This window comes from Notamacropus eugenii, chromosome 6 (genome assembly GCF_028372415.1).
Source record: "Notamacropus eugenii isolate mMacEug1 chromosome 6, mMacEug1.pri_v2, whole genome shotgun sequence".
NCBI classification, from domain to species: domain Eukaryota; kingdom Metazoa; phylum Chordata; class Mammalia; order Diprotodontia; family Macropodidae; genus Notamacropus; species Notamacropus eugenii.
The window spans coordinates 1,753,814-1,775,349 of record NC_092877.1 but is presented as its reverse complement, the minus strand read 5'-3'; the positions used below and the strand labels follow the sequence as shown (position 1 = coordinate 1,775,349).

Here is a 21,536-nt window from a genome sequence, read left to right as displayed (position 1 = left end):
CTCTCTCTCTCTCTCTCTCTCTCTCTCTCTCTCTCTCTCTCTCTCTCTGTGTGCGTGTGTGTGTGTGTGTGTGTGTGTGTATGTGTATGTGTAATCCCTCCAACTACCCAGATACTGAAAAAAACTTCAAGAGTTTTAAACATTGTCTTTCCATGTAGGAATGTAAACAGTTCAACTTTACTAAGTCCCTTATGATTTCTCTTTCCTATTTACCTTTTCATGTTTCTCTTGATTCTTGTGTTTGAAATTCATATTTCATTTTCAGCTCTGGTCCTTTCATCAAGAATGCTTGAAAGTCCTCTATTTCATTGAAAGACCATTTTTTCCCTTGAAGTACTACACTCAGTTTTGCTGGGTAGGTGATTCTTGGTTTTAGTCCTGGTTCCTTTGACTTCTGGAATATCATATTCCAACCACTTTGATCCCTTAACATAGAAGCTGCTAGATTTTGTGTTATCCTGATAGTATTTCTGCAATATTTGAATTCTTTCTTTCTAGCTGCTTGCAATATTTTCTTCTTGACCTGCAAACTCTGGAATTTGACTTCAATGTTACTAGGAGTTTCTCTTTTTGGATATTTACAAATATTTTCTTCAGTGAGCTTTTGAACCTCTTTTTCCATTTGACTGAGTCTGCTCTTTAAAACATTCTTCTCCTCATTGGCTTTTTGAGCCTCTTTTTCCATTTGCATTAGTCTATTTTTTAAGGTGTTAATTTCTTCAGCAATTTTTCCGGGGTCTCCTTTAGCAAGCTGTTCACTAGCTTTTCATGTTTTTTTTTTTTTTTTTTTTGCATTACTCTCGTTTCTCTTCCCAATTTTTCTTCCACTCTCTCACTTGGTTTTCAAAATTTTTTTTTGATCTCTTCCATAGCCTGAGAGCAGTGCATATTTACTTTGGAGGTTTTGTGTGCAGAAACCTTTGCTTTTAGGTCTTCCTCTGAAGATCTAAATTCTTCTTCCTCATCTGAAAGAATGGAAGAAAATTTGCTTTCTTTCTCACCAAGAAAGTAACTTTCTATTGTCTTATTCTTTTCCCCTTTTTTGGGCATTTTCCCAGTCAGTTACTTGACTTTTGAGTTCTTTGCAGGAGCAAGCTCAGGGCTGAGGTTCACATCAGAGGCTCACGTCCCTCAGGGGCGCCACTCAGGGCTGAGATTCAGATCAGCAACTCAGTTCCCCCAGGGGCTCTAGAAGGAGGGCTCCAAAAGTGGAAGCTGCCACTCCAGTGGCTGCTTCAGGGTTTGGAGGTCCAGACCATGCTCCCCTCTCCTGGGTGAAGAAGCCCTCCCAGTCATCTCTGAATCTGTATATGGCATTTTTGGGTTGAGCAATCTGGGAACTGCTGCTGCCTATGCCTGCTTGTGGCTCCCTGAAGCCTGTTCAGGGTCCTGTCCCTGTCATGTTGCACAGAGTGCTTCCTGGGGTGCACTGTGTGCACTCCACACTTCCTTGGTTGTGCTAAGTGCACTCTGTGCTTCCTCTAGTATTTTTCTATGATTAATTTAGAATGATCTTTTCTCTTGCCTGATTGGTAATGCTTTTTGAAGCTAAATTAAGATCTTTCTTATAAACTTCATTCCCTGACTTTTTTATCTACCTGCTTCAAGGAAACTCATGTGTTTCATATCCTTCCCTGAAGTTTATTCCATACCAAATGGCTATTTAATATAAATATCTGGGTTCCAAATTGAGCTGCTCCTTTAGGTGAAAATATAGTTGAACAGCTAAGACCACTGGACATTCAAAGTGAGGATCACACATTCTGAGTTCCCCAATCAGGTGTAAGGGGAGAATTGTTGATTACTGGATATGCAGTGTTACCAGAAATTACTGGTCCCAAACCATAGCTTCTATCAGCTAATACCATGAATACATTAGGAATACCTTCTCCATACTCAGCTTTAATCTTTATCGTTTCATCTGGTGCTTTATGGGCAGATGGTACTCAAAGTTCAAAGGGTATTCCATACTTTCCACAAGTTTTCTTAATTTTTTCTTGATGACCAAGGTCAAAATTTGAGCCAATCAATACCACAATTTTGCATGGACTTTCCACTTTATGGAGCAACTCCACTCTTTCTTCAACCCATTCATAGTTTTTCTTCACCATATGAAGGCCTTGAGGAGTCACTTCCTTAAGGTCCCAATATGACTGTTTTTTTGTTTATTGGGTTCTATCACCAGATGGCCAGAGCCTCCAGGAATCATTATAAATCAAAGCAGGAACCATTTCTTTTGTAGTTATATGAACACCAAATTCAATTTTCATGTCAATTGGTTTATAGTTTTGAGGTAACAAGGGTTTTCCAAATAAGTTCCTTTTTGATGAGAAACTTCACATTTCCTTCTCTTTTTTTTGCTCTTTTGCTTGTGTTTCATTGTTTCTTGATGTTGTACGGAGGCATTAGCTTCCAATTACCCAATTATAATTTTTAAGAAATTATTTTATTCAATGAAGTTGTTAACTTTTTTTTAATTTGTCCAATTTCACTTTTTATCAGGAAAATTCTGTACCTCTTTTTCTTCATTTGGTCAATTTTTCTTTGTAAGTTGTGATTTTCTTCTGTAATTTTTGAAATCTCTTTTACCAAGTTGTTGACATTTATTTCTGTCTGAATCTGTGGAGGAACATGATTCATTTCTCTCAGGTCTAGAACTGGAGGAAAGTTCTGTTCTGTTTTGTTTTGTTTTGTTTTCACTTTTTCCCAGAGTGGTTTACAAGTCAGAGCATACCTTTTCACAGCAATTAAGCTGGACAGTGACCTCCATCATCTTTACAAATTCAAGATCATTTATAATTTTTTGGCATGATACCTAAGAAAGATGGACTTGGATTAAGGAATTTTTTATTTCAAAGTTTACCCCCAAAGACTTTGTAAATATGTAGGCCTGGGAAAACCATCTAAACTCTCTTAGCATTAGTTTCTGTAAAATGGACATAATACCACTTTGCTCAACAGAGTTCTTGTGAAGATCAAATGACAACATATATACTTTGCTTTGCCAACCTTAAGAAACTTTTTAAAAAATGAGCTTTATGATTATTATGTATATTTTAAGTCACTGAATAAGAATATAAGGGAATATAGATTAATACCTGGATAGAATGGCATGCCTGTATACTTTAATGTTAATACTTATCTAATTATACTTTATGTACAAAAAGGACATGTATATGAGAAGTGTAAAAGATACTCATTTGAATAATCCAAACAATCACAAAGTGGGCATTATGTTAAAGGAGAAACTTTCTTCTTCTATTTTTTCATAACAAAACTTATTAAAGGAAATTTGTTTTCCTTATTACTCTTATTGTTATGATTCTAACTAACATAAGGAAATTTGTTTTCCTTATTACTCTTATTGTTATGACTCTAACTAACAAAAACATCAAGACATCTCAATAACAATAGACTAAGCATACAAATTAATTTTAACGTAATTTCAGGGAGTGATCAAGAGGTACATGGAGATTTGATCTATTATTTATCGAATGGCATAAGAAAAGAAAAAAAGCTTTAAGAAAAGTAGTATCATATACACTTGTTCACATAGACCCACGTGCTTCAGAAATTTAAGGTGAATATGAATTCTCAGATTTCCTGGGGCAAGCATATGCAATTCAACATGTGTTTTTCTTTTATATCACTATTTTCTTTTGAAGCTCAAGGAAGGATAGATCTGCTTCCTTAATTTTTGATGTACTTCACCTCTAAAATTTTAAAAGAAATGAAGCCCGTGAAAAGATCAAACACATTTAAGAGCTTAGTTCCATATATCCTAGAGAAATAAACATCTTCAAATGCAGATATCAAGAGAGGCATACAAAGGTAAACAGGGGAAATGAAAACTTGTTAATCAATTTGGGCAAACTTTATCTCCCTGCGTGGGAAGATGATACTTGTTAGTCGTGAGAATTGTGTATCTATTATGAAATGTAAAAAGCATACGCATAGGTTGAGGAAACTTGTATAAAGTAAATAATGTGATGATAATAATGTGATTTAAGCATGCGAAGAGATTGTTACAGGAGACATGAAAAGGAGGAAACAGAAAATGGTGAATTACATCGCAGGAGGAAGTACAAAATTATGTTACAATAGAGGGAAAGAGGAGAGGGAGATGAGCATTGTTTGAGAGGTACCCTCATTTGCATGTGTGCATGTACGTGGGTGTGTATGCACATGTACAAAGTCACACTCCACTCTCTTGTCATGTCATAGTATAACTCCTGGAAATTTACAAAACAGTCCAGTTCTTATCTCCAATCATTTGCATAGCCAGCTGCTAGTGCCTTTTTTGTGTAAAATTAGCTTGAATGTATTATTTAAATGTTACATTTACTCTTAATTTGGCTTATCTTATGGAATGCAATCTTTTCAAAGGCAGAAAATATTTTAAAAAACTTTGTGTCCCCAATAATTAGCATGAAGTTGTTTAATAAATGCTTACTGGAGGATTGATTTTAATTTATTTATGTGAAATAGACACTATAATCTATATTTTTTTGATTGTTTCAGAGGTATATTGTGAAAAGGAATCAGTCAGTATAGTCAGAATGCTTGAATGCATCAGATGGTGCCTTCATTTAGAAATAATAAGTTCTTAAGATAACTGGAATTTACAACTGAATTCAACATATGTGTAAAGGTCACATGGCAAATAGGAATGTGACTGAATTTGTTCTACTGTCTCTCATGAGGAATCCTGGGATGCTGAAAGTCATATTTGCTGTATTTTTAATTGCTTATATTGTCACTGTCATGAGTAATATACTCATTGTGATCACTATTACCTCCAGCCATATTCTGGTTTCACCAATGTACTTCATTCTAGCATTTTTGTCTCTGATAGATGCTTTCTATCCATCATCAGTGGTCCCCAAAATGCTTGCAGACTTGCTCCCTGAGAAGAAAACTATCTCTTTCAAAGCATGCATAACCCAGCTTTGTCTAGAGCATTTTCTTGGGATTGTGAGATTATCCTCCACATAGTAATGGTCTTTGACAGATATGTGACCATCTACAGAACTCTGCACTACATGACAATAATGAATCACCACCTTTGCTGCTGCCTCATTGGATTGGCTTGGACAGTGGGTTTTCTGCATTCATTAGCACAAATTGTCACCATAGTCTGGCTTCCTTTCTGTGGGCCCATGTTATAAATCACTTTCTGTGGAACATTACTCCCTTGATTCAATTTTGTCTGCACAGACACCTTCCTCACTGGTCTGTTGGTCATTGCCAATGCAGGGTTAATTTCAATGACTACTTTTGTTGTTTTGATGTTCTCCTATGTGATTTATCCTGTGTTCCCTGAAAAATTACAATTCTGTAGGGAGAGGCAAGGCTCTGTCTACTTGTAGCTCCCATGTCACTGTAGTGATCCTGTTCTTCATACCCTGTATTTTCATGTACCTGCTACCAGTAACTACATTTCCCATGCAGAAAACTTATAACTGTATTTTATACTCTTGTCACAATCATGTTAAAACCACTTATCTATACAGGAAGAAATGAAGAGGTAAAAAGTGTCATGAGGAACTTATGGGATAGAAAAGTAGCTTCAGATTATAAATGATTCTTAATATCAAGAACTGTGCTAATTTTTATTAATATTCTTGGACGGTTTCACTTTTTCGGTAGAAAAGCAAAGGGCACTTTAGATCTGAGGCTTTTTCCCATTATGACTCTATATGCTTGGTAAATTTTTCCATCATTTTATATGAGAAATTCAAGTTCTTGATTGCAAATAGAGACAAATGATAACTTTGTACTGGGAGGATATGTGATGATTATGGTCATGTATTTTGACAATCTTGCACTATGTGAATATACATTATTTTTATTTAAATCAAATATCTATTCAGCTACATTTGTTTTCCAAATCTGTGGAATAGATCATAAATTTTACTAGATAATAAGCATTGTCAAGGCAGTAACAATCTTTTTTTGCCCTGTAATATACTTCGCAAATATCAGTTTGCAATACACATGCAGTTTGCAACACACACACACAATATAAAAGTTTATTTTATATTTATTTTGGAATATATTGGGTAAACTTCTGGGTACTTGGGGCTATAGATCATGTTATTTCCCTTCAACTGTCTCAGAATTCAAGAATGATGTGGATGTCAAAATGCCAAGCACAACTCCAAGATAATGAAAATAATCTGGGAGGATACGACTTTGCTAATGGGTCAAGCTAGGGTTCATAAAACCTTTTCAATTATAACCTCATTTGGCAGTCTGGTGATTTCTGTGGTTTCCTTCTCGGAGTAATATTTAATACATACATATAACATTTAAGGAAATAATTAGACTTAGACTTGGATGAAAATAGACTATATATGTATACACACACACGTATATATGTATATATGTATGTATGTACACATACATAAACTTCATTACAATGGTCTGTGAATCCCAGATTAAGGACATTGCTGGGCTTCTTCTTTGAGAATTTACTTCAGACTAATCCCTCTGGATGTTCTCCTTGGGGTTGTACTTGCAGTCCCTGAGGGGAAAGGGTCCCTCCCCCCCACAGCAGCCTGGGCCCAGAGCACCTTCCTCCAAACTCCCTGCCTGGTCTCCATTAGCAGGAGCACCCCAACAGAGAGTGTCATCTCTGGAACGGGTCAAGCATGTGAGAAGAGTAGGGCCAGTAGAGGAGGTCACAAAGGTCTGGGCAAGAGGCAAGCCCTATCACCTTCTTAAACTGGAGCTCAAAATTGATAGTGTTGGCACTGAACCCTACAGGACAATGGTTGCTGCCCAGGTAGAAACTGAACTCTCCCCTGAGGTCTCCATGATGCCAGTTTCAAAATAACAAGTATCCTGAGTCTTTGCAAGTCCCCCCTAATGTCAGAAACCTAAATTGACTCTTCCTATCTAAGGTAGAAATCCTGTCCGCAATCTGGGCTGGCATCTGTGGGCCAGTCCTATATAATTTTGAACAGATTTTGACCAGGGCCTGGTTAGCCCTTTCCAGATTCCTACTGTCCCCAGGATGGCTGATGGTAAGTATGGGCCCTACAGGACAAGACCTGCTGCCCATCCAGAACCTGAACTGTCCCCAGATGTCCCCATGATGTCAGTTTCAAAGTACATAATGCTAGATTGTGCCTCACTCTACAATTGGTGTTGGGATATGGAAGCTTGCCTCCTTTCCATTGGCTGTTTTCACAGCCTGACTCCTTAAATCTCCTGTTAACCCTCTGAAAATGGAAGATGCAAATAAAGCACTTCTCCCTCAAAAAAAAAAATAGCAACAGAGAATTTATTTCAGAGCTTGTTAATTATTCTTTTTGGCACCCTCAAAGATATTTTTTAAATCTATATCTCTTGAGTTGTGTGTGTGTGTGTGTGTGTGTGTGTGTTTGAGTGAATGTGTGTATAACCACACACCTGCACATGCTTGTTTCAGTAGACATGTCCTTGGAAACAGCTGAAACCTCCTGGAATCAAGTGTGATGTTAGAATGAAGGGATCAGTTTTGGGTTGCCTTTTATTCATTATAGTGAGATGTGATTCTTTAGAGAAAAGACTATATAATGTGACAACATTAACCAATATATTTCTCTTACCTCTAAAGATCTCTCTCTTTTTTAATGGAGTTTGTGAGTATAAATAATGCAGCTAGAAAAATAATAACATCTCAATGAATTCATTTTAAGGACAACTCCGAACACAGAGAGGGCAGCAGAAAAGATGTTAGTTGTACTATTTCCACAAACTTTTGATACTTTTGTCCACATTTTTATATCTGAAAAACTATTCAATTTTGATTGGGCATGATGTGTATTTGAGGTGTAAATATCTGTTAGAGATTTAATGTTAACTAATTTATTGATCAAAGTAATATTGGAGTGATTGTGCTCAACACTTCACTTGATCTCATACCATTAGACACTTTCTCCAAGAAAAGTGAGATTTCAATTTGTACTCTGTGTATTTGTCAGGTTCTGTGGCATATCTCCGACGACTAAAACAGTTCTAAATGGGTATTTCACAGGTGCTGTTTTTTAAAAGGCTTCTGTGATGTCCTTCCGTGGATCCATAATGCCCTTCTATGATCTTCTTTGATTACCAAATCTGTATATACCAAGAACTGGTGTTGTCGTATGTTGTTGTTTTTCTCTCCTGTCCCAACAACGTATAAATAGACCTGGGACTTGATTAGATGATTGTGATGGTGGTGATAGTGGTGGTAATGAGTATAATATTAGCTAATATTTGTGTATCACTCAGTTAATGGTAAGGAAGTGATTACATCAATGAAGTATTCATGTAGAGAAACAAAGAAAGACTATTTAGTTCTCAGATGTTGTTTTCTTGAAGCTAAAAAAAGTGGTTTCTGAATAAGTATAGAAGGAAATCACTTCCTTATCAACTATATAGTGTCCCTTGCCTGACACTTTCCCCCCAGGCCTGTTTTGCTGAAAAGATTTCTTTAAGCACATATTAAGTTTTTTCAGAAAATTGTCAGTTCGATTTGAATAGGGGCTATGCTTAAGGTAAATTGGATCTGTTGAACCAAGGTAGACTGTCAGTGACATTGGTCAAGCAAGTATGCATTCAATCGTAAAGATTTATTATTGATATGATTTTTTTTTGGAGGATTAGCTTGTATTTGGGCAAAGAATAGATGGAGGGATAGAGATAATAGATGATAGGTGAAATAGAGCGAATAGTCACACTTAAATACGTATGTATTCTTCATTGATGAAAATATTTTTGGTACAGGTTCTGCATACATCTCTCCTAACCTCATGTGTGTTGTTGAAATATATTTTTTTATAATTGCTTAACATCAGGTGCTATAATGTTATATAACATCTGCATGGATAGATATTATGTTTTGAATAAAGAATGCCTTTTGGGAAAAACATGATAGGTATAGCTATAGATGCACATATAATATATTAAATGATACACATATGTGAAATCTAGGTGATCTGATAGTAAGTTAAATGTTATTTTTAAATCTCAATACCAAGCAATAATAATATTTTTGTTGCTTTATGAAATTGTCTCATCTTCAAAGAAAAATACTTCCAATGACAGTACTATCTTGTGTTATTTTCCAAGTCCTTTTGTAAATGATTCATACATGATCCATTCAGTATAATGGATATTTTAGTCTCATTTTTCAATATGTTGATTTTATCCTTCTGATAATTGGAAATTATATCCATTGTCCTTGTTTCATGCACGTTCAGAGAATGAATGAGGTGTGAGCAAAGATGGTATGAACTCCGTTTATTCTCAGCTAGCTCAGAGTATATATATATATTATATTATATATATATATTATATATATATTATATATATGTATATACACACACATTCTACTTCCATGCATGCAAGAAGCTCATAAACACTGTGTGCTGAGCTTATGTGCTTGGCTGTTTCAGCTCTTACCCAAGATAATTGTGAAGGTCGTTTATTGCATAAGGTGGTCCATCACGTAAGTCACGCAAGGACATGACGCCTCAAGAGATTTCTCCTGAGTACACCATGACCCTAAGAACCCAAGAGTTCCAGGCCCCTTACAATTCCCTGTTTTTTTTTCATGATGAGCTTTCCAGAGAACTTGTGTGTTAAGATTTAGCTTCTTAACCACAGCTTTTAAGACCAAGCATGCAAACTTAACAATAAATGGTAGGATACGTAAAAGAACTAATAGGGACATAATAAAAGCAATTCCAGCATGAGCTATATAACTGAAAATAGATGGAATGAATAAATGTTTGAAGAAATCTATAATATTTTGTGCAGTATTATCAGGAGTTAAATCTTGATCTGCTGCTTCATACATAGCTCAGGCAAGTTTATGTAAATCCTCAATTTCCAGGGTCAAATTCTGATTATCAATAACCCCATTCAAATTGTTTTTGATCCTATGCCAATCATAATCTGACTCATTATAGAGATTGTTAGACACACATAGGAAGGTCCAGCAATAATTGCATACCAATCGTTGATGAAATTCCAACCTATCCACCTCATCACCAATTGCTACAATAGCAGCTCTTCATTCCTTTATCGCTGTATATAAGTCCAAATCAATATTTTTTTGTTCCTGGAACCCTAAAGACACATTTCTTGCCAACTCCTACATGAAGTTAGCTTCACCCTTTCATTCTGTACTGTGGATACTGTCATAGCCAATGATAATGAGATCATAATCAATGATATCAGCAAAGATATTCCTAAGACTACACAACTAATACATCTTTAAACCCTTGGTCCAACCACAATCTCTATCTTCTGCTCTAATTTCCAGAAAATGTGATCTGCTCTGAATCTATACCAACCCTTAGTCTTTACTGGCATAAGTACATATTTTGGTCATGTTATAATGAACACTACACTGGAGGCTTTACAATCTATACACTCTGAAACCTTGCAGCTGAAGCAGGTGATATTATAAATGTCCTTCTTAGTTCCTTGTAAGGTGCCGTTAACACTTTTTGCAATAATAACATTCTTCCTTTAGTCCCCACATAAACGCATATTGTCCTCTCAAACATACTCGAGCTGTATAAATGTGATTAGCTAACACCCCATTTGTCCTGTTCTTTTCAATGTAGGACGTGGATCCTCCAACTGTAGCAAAAATCTTCCACACCCCTGGCGTTGTTTTTCCATTGATCGCTATCCAGTGTTGTGTTGGAAATCCCTGCATCCTGGAATCATTCCTATCCTTTATAGTAATATTGTGCCAGGATTATAATACATAACCTGCAATATTCAATGTTTGTCCCTCATTAGTATCACAGTCAATGAAGTTCGGCCAATGATGTCCATGTATGATGGGTACAGTAATGGGATGACATTTAAAAAAAAATCAGAGCATAGATATGTCTGAATCTAAGATACACATGATTGGTCAGTGAATAGTGAATGTCATTATGACCCAGTACATAGTCAGTTCAGTACATATCTGGCAGTTGAGTTCTATAGGTGCAGCTGACTACTACAGGAGGAAGGGAGATAACGGGTGTTGCTAGGGCAGGCTGCGTCCTTGAGGGAGAAACTGCCTGAGATAGCATTTTGAGGCTAGAGAGAAATATGACTTTAAAATGTGATTTTAGCATTAGGGACCAAGTATATACACCAAAACACCCCATCATTCCCCCCTTTTTTAAATAGATGAAATCCAAATCTTTTGGGGTAAGGGATGAAGGTCTTGGTTTCTGCAATTGTTTCCTGCTGAGAGTGGACATAGAGCTGTCCCTGCCTCATAGGGCCCCGACATTGGAGAGGTCTGTAGCTAGTGTGACGCCAGGTCCAGAGGGTGATGGGTCATGGATAGTGGGTCATATAAAGCCAAAACGGTCATCTTTAAAGCGGAAAACACTAAACCTGCTGCAGACAAATCTAGCAAGGAGATTAAGCAAACAAAGGCCAAAAAATGACCAGAAGGGCTTAAACATGGCAGTTACATCATTTTTCTGTCTTCTGAAAATAATTTCCCACATTTTCTCGACATGCTTAAATGATCTGAGACTGGTTGTCAGAAGTAGCATAGCTGTATTGTCTTAAACAAAAGAGATTTCTAACTTGAACTTTACAACTGAATAGATTTTCATCGATGTTTCACAGGCTTGTTTATCTTTTTCTGGATAATATTCATTCTGGAAGAAAAACTTTTAGAAATTAAATTATGAACAAGTTCAAACACTAATTTTAACTTTTGCTTAGGTCATGGAATGACCACAAATTCAATTTAAAACAGCAAGATCCTTTCTGCTTTATACATCATTACATGTTAATTTTAGCAGTACCTTATCTTGAAAATGAAAATTTTTGTTGGCTTGGTTGGAAACACTTCTTCTAGAAATATGTCTTCTTCCTTTAAAACAGTTTAAATTTCACCCTGATTGTGAGAGTCACTAAACATTTATAGAGAAAATTAGTTGAAACTTTTTACAATGATAGCTTTCTTATCACTATGAAACACACTTCCATCAGACTAAACCCCTGTCTTATTGCCATGTGTGTAATCTTTCCTTTTGCCCTATTCCTAGATCGTTCCTCCTGCTAGCTTTGAGATCAGAGATCACAATAGCACCAACCTTGGTGGCAATATCATTACAAATCATTTTCCCTACAGCTCCATTTATCATCTTTGTGACATCCCAGCCCAAAACACCTCTGTCTGGCCATAGCTCTCCCCATTATACTCTCTTCCCCATTAGAACAGAAGCTCTTTGAGGACAAGGATTATATTGCTCATAATATTTTTGCTTCTGCTATTAATTTTGGTTTCTGAAATATAACAAATGCTTATTAAATTATTTCTCCCTTATTCATTATTCATCCATCTTATTCAGTTGAAATTTTTAGGAAAATGTATTAAACCCTCTACATTCCACCAAGCTTGGTCAACTGATTCTACTTTAGGTGGCATTACATCTCTCATCTCCATGCTATAATAGAACCAACCCTTAATCAATGCCCAGACTAATAGGCCACCTAAGGTAAGTCTCTTAGAGTTCATAACTACATGGAACACCAAATTTAGTATATTATATTAAATTCTAGAAGTAATAGGAACTCACTAAAGTTTGTTGAGCAAGGGTGGGGGTGACTTGGTCAGACATGTTCTGTAAGATCATCAATTTGACAGGTGAGCGAAGAATGGACTGTAGTCAGGAGACATTTGTGGCAAGGATGCCACCCAATAAACTGTGGTAATAGCCTAGGCATGAGGGAATGAGGGCTTCTGACATAGACATAGATATCATGTAAGAAGTTGGACAAAAGAGGTGAGAAATTATAATATATGCATTGTGAATCTGAGGGACAGGGAGGGTGATTCCTACTTAATACTAGTTAGGAGAGTTCAGAAAAAAAGAAAAATTTAGCGTGGAAAGATGAGTCTAATCTAAATATTAATTAATCAATTATTTTAAAATTTAATTTTTTAATAAATTTTTTAAAGAATTCTTTATTTATTTTTAGTTTTCAACATTCATTTCCACAAGATTTTGAGTTCCAGATTTTCTCCCCATCTTGCCCCTCCCTCACCCCAAGACTCATACATTCTGATTACCCTTTCCCCCAATCTACAGTCCTTTCTATCACGCCCCTCCACTCCCTTATCAAAATACTTTTGAATATGGTGTCTTTTCAATGTCTAAAGGATTTCTAGTTTGAGAGTGTGTGAAGAGGAAAATTATTCTAGCAGTCTGGAAAGTCAAGAGATATTCAAATTGTGAAAGGATTTACATGTCAGAGAAGTCACCCTAAGGTTAAAGAGAGTCTGAAACTCTTAAGGGCAAAGAATAAGATCCATTTTTAATGAATATCAGTATTTGCAAGAGGATGGAACAATGTTGCTACAACTTTGGCAAAATTCCTAACAAGAATAATTATGGGGGGCGGAGCCAAGATGGCGAAGTAGAAAGACACACATACACATAGCTCTGAACCCACAAACCACAGAACGGCTAGAGGGGACCAACCCAGGGCGAATTCTGCACCCAGAGACCACGGAATATTGGAGCGAGGGAGATTTCTGTTCCGGAGAGACTTGCAAACCTCTCGCAGGGGGTCCTTCGCGCTGTGGACTGGGCGCCAGGACAGGGAGCAGAGGGCAGCCCTGCCGCAGCCACGACACCGTGAGGAAAAGATCCAAGAGGGCTACAGGGACGGGATCTCCAGTGGCCACGCAGGTCTCCCCACCCACAGAGGTACCTGCAAACCTCTCGCAAAAGGTCCGTCGCGCTGCAGACGCGGAGCCCAGCCCGGACCTGAGGCGGCCGCGGCTCCGAGAGGCACAGATCTGAGAAGGTTCCAGAGACGGGATCTCCAGCGGCGGCACAAGCCCCCCCACCAACAGGTGACTGACGGGGGTAGGTAAGAGAGTCTCTTTGGCGGGTTGAGAGGGGAGTGGGGTGCCCCCATGGCTCGGCCCCCCCCCCCCGGGAGATAGAAGCTGAGAGGCAGCTGCAGACAGGGGCTCCCCAAACGGGCGGGAGCCTGGATACATTGTGGAAGGTCTGTGCATAAACCCCCTGAGGGAACTGAGCCAGAAAGGCAGCTCTACCCCTGACCACCTGAACTTAATTCTCACACTGAATAGCAGCCCTGCCCCCGCCAAAAACCCTAAGGTGGGAAGCAGCATTTGAATCTCAGTCCCCAAACGCTGGCTGGGAGGACCAGGAGGCGAGGTGGGTGTGAGGAGAACATTCAGAGGTCAGGTCACTGGTTGGGGAGAATGCCCAGAAAAGGTAAAAGAAATAAAACTATTGAAGGGTATTTTCTCGGAGAAAAGACACTTCCTCCCTTCCTTTCTGATGGGGAGGAACAATGCTTGCCATCAGGCAAAGACACAGAAATCGAGGATTCTGTGTCCCAGCCCACCCAATGGGCTCGGGCCATGGAAGAGCTCAAGAGGAATTTTGAAAATCAAGTTAGAGAGGTGGAGGAAAGACTGGGAAGGGAAATGAGAGGAATGAGGGAGAAGCATGAAAAGCAGATCAGCTCCCTGCTAAAGGAGAACCAAAAAAATCTTGAAGAAATTGGCACCTTGAGAACTAGCCTAACTCAGCTGGCAAGGGAGGTGCAAGGGGCCAATGAGGAGAAGAATGCTTTCAAAAGCAGAATTAACCAAATGGAAAAGGAGATTCAAAAGCTCACTGAAGAAAATAGATCTTTCAAAACTGGAATGGTACGGATGGACGCTAAGGACTTTATGAGAAAGACAGATATCTCAGAACATACCGCACAGATTCGAAAAATGGAAGATAATGTGAAATATCTTATTGGAAAAACAACTGACCTGGAAAATAGAATCAGGAGAGACAATGTAAAAATTCTGGGACTATCTGAAAACCATGGTCAAAAGAAGAGCCTAGACATCATCTTCCATGAAATTATCAAGAAAAACTGCCCTGAGATTCTAGAACCAGAAGGCAAAATAAATATTCAAGGAATCCACAGAACACCGCATGAAAGAGATCCAAAAAGAGAAACTCCTAGGAGCATTGTGGCCAAATTCTAGAATTCCCAGGTGAAAGAGAAAATATTGCAAGCAGCTAGAAAGAAACAATTCAAGTATTGTGGAAATACAATCAGGATAGCACAAGATCTGGCACCCTCTACACTGAGGGATAGAAGGGAATGGAATAGGATATTCCAGAAGTCAAAGGAACTAGGACTGAAGCCAAGAATCACCTACCCAGCAAAACTGAGTATAATACTTCAGGAGAAAAAATGGTCTTTCAATGAAATAGAGGACTTTCAAATTTTCCTGATGAAAAGACCAGAGCTGGAAAGAAAATTTGACTTTCTAACACAAGAATGAAGAGAACCATGAAAAGGTGAACAGCAAAGAGAAGTCATAAGGGACTTACTAAAGTTGAACTGTTTACATTCCTACATGGAAAGACAATATTTGTAACTCTTGAAACATTTCAATATCTGGGTACTGGGTGGGAGTACACACACACACACACACACATGCACACATGCACACATACATAGAGACAGAGTGCACAGAGTGAATTGAAGAGGATGGGATCATATCTTTAAAAAAAATGAAATCAAGCAGTGAGAGAGAAATATTGGGAGGAGAAAAGAAGAAGTTATATGGGGCAAATTATCTCTCATAAAAAAGGCAAGCAAAAGACTTATTAGTGGTGGGATAAAGAGGGGAGGCAAGAGAAAAACATGAGGTCTACTCTCATCACATTCCACTAAAGGAAAGAATATAATGCACACTCATTTTGATAGGAAAACCTATCTCATAATACAGGAGAGTGGGGGACAGGGGCACAAGCAGGGTGTGGGGGAGGCTGGAAGGGAGGGCATGGGGAGGAGAATGCAATACGAGGTCGACACTCATGGGGAGGGAAAGGACCATAAGAAAATAGAAGTAATGGGGGACAGGATAGGATGGAGGGATATATAGTTAGTCCTATGCAACACAACTAGTATGGAAATCATTTGCAAAACTAAACAGATATGGCCTATATTGAATTGCCTGTCTTCCAAGGGGAAGGGGTGGAGAGGGAGGGAGCTAAAGAAGTTGGAACTCAAAGTGTTAGGACCAAATGTAATGTTCTTACCACTGGGTAACAAGAAATACAGCTTAAGGGGTCAAGAAACCTATCTGGCCCTACAGGACAAAAGAGAAGATGGAGACAAGGGCAGGGAGGGAGGATAGAGGAGAGAGCAGATTGGTCACAGGGGCAATTAGAAAGCTTGGGTTTGGGGGGGGAGGGGATGAAAGGGGAGAATATTTGTAACCCAAAATTGTGAGAAAATAAATGTTAAAAGTTAAATAAAAAAAAAAAGAATAATTATGCATTCTCTGAAGTCCTCTGTGTTCATTGCACCACCAAATACTTGCAGTACACAAAAAGCATATTACACATGTCTTCTTTTGGAGGAGAAATATATAAAAGCGTGGCTGGGTGGTTTCACAAGAAGAATCACGCATAAAGGAAGTATGTTTCTATCAATAATAGAAGTTTCTCTGTTTCTTAACTCTGATACTGCTTACAGAGGAAGGAATAAGAGGAAGGAGAGCTAAAGCCCCAGGAGTAAAGGAATATGTTTAGCATAAGCATTGATGTTCTGGAGAAAGTATTTTGAAATGTTGCATTCAGGAGATTTTAAATTCAAGAAACCATGATCCTTTAATTATGTTACATTCAAGGTACCACTTACCTTGACTTTTCCTGCTTTAAAAACACACCTCGTATTCTCCGGTATCAAATCATGTGGATCCTCTAGTTTGGTAATTACTTTTTTAAGTTGTCCATTTTTTCAGTGTGTTATTACATACAGTCCCAGAGAAGGCAAAGCTGTAAAGTAGGACTGTTTGGCGTGATTGGAAAAGAAGGCAATTTCAGACATAAGGTGATCCATGTTTTCCCTTATTTTTTCTTTTATCTTACAGCTAATAATTCCTTTTTGAATTTATCAATACCATTTGAATGAAGGGTCCTATAAGTCTACAGGATTATAATGGGTACACTGGATAGAAGATTAGACTGGTATCATGAAGAGCTGAGTTCAAATACAGATTCAGTTACTAACTAGCTGCATGGCCCTAGGTCACTAACTTCACCAGTATTTGCCATAGTTTTTTTTTTTTAATAAAATTTAGACAATATTGGCACCTAACTCCCAGGGTTATTTTCAGAATCAAAGGAGATAATAACCCTAAAGAACTTGCAAACCTTAAAATTTTATGTAAATGCTACCTAGTGATAATGGCGATATAGTTATTGTTGTAGTTTTTGTTGTTGTTTTGAGGACGCAGAGTAACTAGCACAGGCTTTTCCACATCTGCATTTGAATTTATCTCATCAAAGCCAATTCAGTGAAATGGAATTAGTTTTGATCTTTCTCTGAAGTTGTAATTTCTAGTGTGAATTAATAAAAAATTAATCAGTCTCAGGGTTGCTTCATGTGGATAAAGTCGATTGTGAGTAGTTACAACCAAAATGTTATTTTCAAGCTAACTGACTGTTTCTGGGACTTTCTCAATGCCAACTCTCTACTGGAATCAGCATTTAGCTACATATGTAGTTCAAATGTACTGAGCAGAATTCTTTGAATTATTTCTTGATAGTTCCCATCTACAAGGATGTTTGGTGTGAATGTCTCCTTATCCAGGTCCATATGAAAAGTCTATATTCACAACTTTTTCCATTCAACCTTTTTCTTTCTTATGCATTAACATTGGGATAAAATTAACCTTCTTGAAGGCTTTGCCAAAAAGTTAAACATAATTTTACATCATAAGAACCTAAGATGTTTAGCAAAGAATTACTGAGTAGGAAAGCTTGATTTTAAGGATATTTTATCAGAAAACTGTTCACAAGATAAAGAAACACTTTATTTAATAACTTATAGATATTTCTTCTCTACTATGAAAATCGTGCCAACTTTCCATACTAAGGGATACCTAGATAAATATAAATAGATCATAAGCCATTTGAAGTATTGAAAGAGAGAGAGACAGACAGACAGACAGACAAAGACAGAGAGAGAATGAAAGACAAAAACAGCTCAAGAGACAGAGAGACACACAGAGAGAGAAAAGAAGAAAGAAAGGAGGAAAAAGAAAGAAGACAGCATATGCTAATTTAAAATTTATTAGCCTTATGGATAGAGCCATATGGATATATAAATTTAAAACCTGGACGTATAATGAAGACAAAAATATATACCGCATAATTATAGCCACTGAATTTGTCTCAAAAGATAAAATTTATCTCCCTGACTTCTTTGCAAATGAGATCTATGGGTGAGGGACACTGAATACACTTTTAGACTCAGTATATTGGATAGTTCTTTTTTATTGCTTTCACTCTTTAAATTTTGTTGTTGTTGTTGTTGCAATGTACAGCTCACTGGGTAGATAGGAAAAATATATATTCTAACATGAAAATGAAATATATTAAAATATATAACTGATTTTAAGAATGATTTGAAAAAGAAAATGGATATGCAGTTGGTTTTTAAATGAACTATGAGAAAAAGAAACGGTACAATGTGACATATGCTGAATTTGAAGTCAGGAAAAAATCTTGACTTCTTATCAATATCAGGTGACTTTTGAAAAGTCTTGCCATTCCTTGAACCCTCAGTTTCCTCTTCTACAAGTTGAGGGAATTGGGTTCGATGATGGTACAGTGCATTTACAATTTAAAATTTATGTACCTTTGAATTCAAAGTTCATTGAGTTGATGACTGTTTATTTAAGTTGGCAGATAAAAATGGTAAAAGTTGTTAAGGCTTATTCCCTGGACTGAAAGTAAAAAATTTACAAAATTTGTTATAAAACTTAGATGTGCATACAAAGCTGAAATTGGAGCTTTGAAAACTTACAACCCACAAGCAATATTCTTCCACTGCTCACTTATCCAGCAATGGAAATCTAAGAGCAAATATTTTCCTCCTTATACATGTTCTCTATTTGAAATATAAAATGACCTATCACCTAGAAACAAAGAAAAACATAAAAATAGACGAAGTGAGTATATAATCCCCATTTGGAATGTGATACTTCATGAGGAAACAGATTCCCATTCATTAAAGATTATTAAACAACAACAACAAAATTTAAAGGGTCCTGTTCAGGAAGGGAGTCTTTTTGAGGTATAGTGTTTACTTTATAGCTTCTTAATGAGATCTTGATTTGATTAAATTATGTGATTTGGATTCTGTTTTACCTGACTATGTAAATCAATGGATATCTAATTATAATTATTATTCTCTTTCAGGGAAATCAACTTTCACCTATTTGTCCATCATCAAAAAAAATATAAAGATATATGGTACAAACAATGTAATTCAATTCACTCTTCTGGGTCTCACACAGAATCCAGAGATGTAGAAAATATTTTTTTTTTTTTGGTATTTTTACTCATTTACTCATTGACCATTGTAGGAAACATGCTGATTGTCATAACCATTGCAACCAGTCAGACCCTAAGCTCCCCTATGTACATCTTTCTTTGCTATTTGTCCATATTACATTGTTGTTATTCCCCTTCCATGGGTCCAGAAATGATAGTTGATTCACTCTGAGAGGAAAACAATATCTTCCAATGCATGTATGACCCAGCTTTTTGCAGAACATTTCTTTGCTGGGGCTAAAGTCATCCTGCCAATGGTGATGGGCTATGACAAGTATGTGGTCATCTGTAAGCCCCTTCTTTACTTGACCATCATGAGTAGATCAGTGTGTGTTCTTCTAGTGGGATTAGCCTGGATGGGAGGCTTTGTTCATGCCATAATACCTATTCTATTCATCATCTGGCTACCTTTCTGTGGTCTTAATATCATTGATTATTTTTTTTTAATTTCTTTCCTTTACTGAAACTCTCTTGTGCTGATATCCATTGCTTCAGTGTTTTTATTGCTGCCAATAGTGGCATGATGTGTATACTCATTTTTTCATGTTTCTCATATCCTATGTCATTACAGCGAAGTCCTTTAAAATGAGCATCTCAGAAGGGCAGCGCAAAGCTGTCCCAACTTGTGTGTTCCACATTGCAGTGGTCGTTTTGTCCTTGGTACCATGTGTGCTTGTGTATCTATGATCTATGACCACCTTCCCCATTGATAAAGCCATGGCTGTGTTTTATACAATTATGACTCCTATGTTAAATCCCTTAATCTACACACTAAGGCATGAGGAAGTAAAAAACCCCATGAGAAAATTATGGAGCCTCAGAATGATGGGAATATGGATATTTACATGGATGGTGATAGCAGAAATAAATTGCTGAAATTTTACTTCAAATACATATAGTGAACATGAAATGTTTTAGTTTTACAATGACATAGAATAATGGAATCTTTTAGACACAGTGATATTGCATTTTATAAGCACACCAAGCAAAAAACTGAGGTGAAAAGTGAAAGATTTAAGCTGAATTATATTATATTTAGTGGGTTATGAACAAGATTCAGGACAGCTTTCAAACAATGGACATTATTTTGTCAGTATCATTTTGGATAGCTTCTGTTAAAGTGATTCCTAGACCTTTTGCTTTCTCTTAAATACTTATATCTATCCCTTGGGGAAAGGGATAGACAATATGGGGAATCATCAAATTAATCAAAGTGGAGAAAACAGGAAGTTGGGAAAGGTAATATGTTGGTTATCAAAGTAATTTCAACCATGACAGTAATGGAATAATTCGACAAATTTTGTTAGCAATAAATGAAAAAAATAGAAATAATTTAGGATCTAATATAAGGAAAATGCTAACTTCTGTGGATACAAAAGACACAAAATGTCTTTGTCTTTAATCTTTTAAGGGACTCAAATTATACTAGGAAGAACAAATACATACACAGGCAAGTACATACAAAGCACTAAAGGAGGCATTTACACTTAGAAGAAAATCAGGAAAGATATCCTATAGGAGATGATATTTAACATGAGATTTGGATGGGCCTATGAATTCTAAGAGATCTAACCGAGGACAGCAATTAGTCTAGGGTCTTGTCATATGTTGTAGCATGGACATGGAGAATGTAATGTCAACTAAAAATAACCAGTTGGCTAGGTTGACTGGAACACAGGGTGCTTTTCACATTTAGCCTAAAAACAAATTCATCTGGATAGAATTGATGAATAACTAATGGATGTAAAATCATTTCATAAGCACTTCACTGCACATCATTCACAGCTCATCATTGTGAACTCCCCTAGAGATCCCTAAATGGTGGATGATTTAATGAAGAGGTAAGCCAAAACTTCATAGATCTTCTCCCATTTCTGGGGAGGAAGAGAAGAAGTCTTCAGGTAGGCAGATCCCTACAGTATGACCATATCTTGAGAATAGCTTTCAAATAGGACTGATTGATCCTCTCTCTGGTATATTAGTAATAGAATGTTAGATGTTTCATGAATATTAGGCTTAGTTCTGGCCATAGCATTTTAGGATGAGAATTGCCAAATTGTTTCATATCTAAGGGAAGAAGAAGTGGATGGTGAAATAACCAGAAACTGTACCCTACCAGGGAACAGCAGAAAACAAGTT

General features: G+C 37.0%; 3 pseudogenes; 2 read left to right on the top strand and 1 right to left on the bottom strand.

Annotated features, from left to right (window-relative positions):
* Positions 1-1,565: 1,565 nt before the first annotated feature.
* Positions 1,566-2,773, bottom strand: LOC140510995 (bifunctional phosphoribosylaminoimidazole carboxylase/phosphoribosylaminoimidazole succinocarboxamide synthetase pseudogene; annotated as a pseudogene).
* A 1,883-nt stretch (positions 2,774-4,656) lies between these two features.
* Positions 4,657-5,584, top strand: LOC140512807 (olfactory receptor 4C12-like; annotated as a pseudogene).
* Positions 5,585-7,018: 1,434 nt separating this feature from the next.
* Positions 7,019-20,273, top strand: LOC140510994 (olfactory receptor 4C12-like; annotated as a pseudogene).
* Positions 20,274-21,536: the final 1,263 nt, after the last annotated feature.